Source organism: Octodon degus, unplaced genomic scaffold (genome assembly GCF_000260255.1).
Source record: "Octodon degus isolate 3935 unplaced genomic scaffold, OctDeg1.0 scaffold00011, whole genome shotgun sequence".
Classification (NCBI taxonomy): Eukaryota; Metazoa; Chordata; class Mammalia; order Rodentia; family Octodontidae; genus Octodon; species Octodon degus.
This window is the reverse complement of record NW_004524587.1, coordinates 18,436,678-18,438,666: the sequence shown is the minus strand read 5'-3', so window position 1 is coordinate 18,438,666 and position 1,989 is coordinate 18,436,678. Positions and strand designations below refer to the sequence as shown.

The window sequence follows — 1,989 nt, the reverse complement described above, 5'->3', positions numbered from 1 at the left end:
GAACTTCCGCATGTTTTCTGGAGTCAGGAAAGCTCACATTTGTGGATAATTTTTAATTCCTGAAAGAGTTATCACTTGAATAGATGGAAAAGATTTGGAAAGTAGCACAGCTTGAGATTTTCTACAGCATTTATACACACTCATAGAGTTATTATGAATCTTTTCACCTGCCTGTAATGATTTCCCTTGTCCTACTTCAAGTCAGAACAAAGAGGTTTTTAGCTCCCTCCATTTTTTAAGGTTGATTTGAGCATATTTTCTCTCTCTTGGGTGTTCCATACTCAAATTGCCATCTCTCACTTGGAGCTACCCTCATCCTGTTTAGAGAATGATCATTTCCTTCTTCAACAAAAGACTTTCATTTTATCTTGCTACGTTGGAGTCCAAAAAGTACAGTCAAAGCTATTTAAAAGCCTGAAAGTTAGGATCACCCTGACATTAAAAGGTAAAAATAAAAAGGAGAGGAAATCCAGATGTACTTGGCTTATCCTCAACACAGATTTGTTTCTTTCATTTGGAAACCTGAATTCTCCCTTCTCTTCCCTTCTCTGTTCCCTTCTGTGAAGACCACGAATATAGGGGAGCTCAAAAATGGAAATTATACTCAATCCTTCCGTCTTTGAGAGTGACAGCATATCCTTCCCCTAAGAGAAAATGCTAATAAATATGAACTTTTAGGGGTTTCCTGAGCATTTCATTGCAGGACACTTACCATATCCAATATTAGCAGAGTTAGTTTGATAAATTAAGAGCACTCATCAACAGAAAGTCATATTGTGATCCAAGTGCATGCACAATCTGTAGTCCATTAAAATCTGCTCTGTATTTTTCTCCCTTTCTGTTACCAGTTGCCAAGTTGTGTTAGTTTAAAATGTTCGCTAAATTTTATGGGCTCTTACTCAGTTGAGAATGACACTGGATGCTTAACTGACAGGGAAGTTACCATGATTACAAAGGTAGCTTTCCAAGGCTGAAGCTTATTCACTGAATTCCAGATGTGCTGGTCACTGTGATTTCCCCAAATGTGAGAAATTCATCTGCATAATTTGTGGCAGATTGAGATTGTGTTCATGGTTTCCTCTGGTGGGGGAGAGGAAGCATGATGTAGGAAGGGAAAAGCATAAGATGAAATTATGGTGTCTCCCCTCAAAGACATCAACTGCTGTGTATGCATTGAAAGAGAAGATAAAAGAAAATTGGCAAACATTTGTCATGATTTTATGATAAATATAAGGGGGGCCTGGCCCTAACTCAGTCCTTTAAGTGGCTGCTTCCACAAAGCTGTCAGCCTCCATCCTCACAACACTCCAGCCGGCCAAAAGTGCCCTGAAGGCATTCAAGGAGAAAAAAAAAATCCTTATGATAAATATCAGGAGTGGAGAGAGGTACAGCTCTGGTAAACACCCAGGAACACTTTTCTCTAGTGGCTCTGCATCACACGCACTCCTTCCTGGCTCTACCTTCTGTCATTTCAGTACTTGGCACTGGATTATTATAGTAGCATGAACCTTCCTGGAAAATATGTAAGAGAAGTATAGTTTGCATGTTCTTTATGAGAATCTGGTGCCTAATGGTTTGAGGTGGAGCTGAGGAGGTGAACAGTGTCAGGGAGTGGCTGCAAATACAGGTTAACATAAGGAAAGAGGTTCTATTGGACAGAGATCATAATAAAATAATTGATTCAGACTTTTTAAAAATCTTATTCATCTCAGAATATGAATATGGCTTTACTTCTTATACCTCATGTTCATTTTAAAGTCTTGAGTCAACAACTTCTGACATTGTCAATTCTGCAGATAAACCACTACCATTAAAGGCTACTGGGGACTGGAAATCCCATTTAATCCAGCTATTCCTCTACTGGAAATTTTCCCAGAGGATCTGAAAACTTCATATCATAGTGATATATGTGGGCCTATGTTTATAGCAGCACAATTTGTGATAGCCAAATCTTGGAAACAACCAAGATGCCCATCACCTGAGGAATGG

The 1,989-nt window shown here is 39.0% G+C and overlaps 1 non-coding gene across 1 annotated transcript; it reads left to right on the top strand.

The window, feature by feature from the left end:
• Positions 1–919: 919 nt before the first annotated feature.
• LOC111815106 lies at positions 920–1,081 on the top strand. Its single transcript, XR_002819902.1, has one exon. It is a non-coding gene; the product is annotated as a U1 spliceosomal RNA (small nuclear RNA).
• Positions 1,082–1,989: the final 908 nt, after the last annotated feature.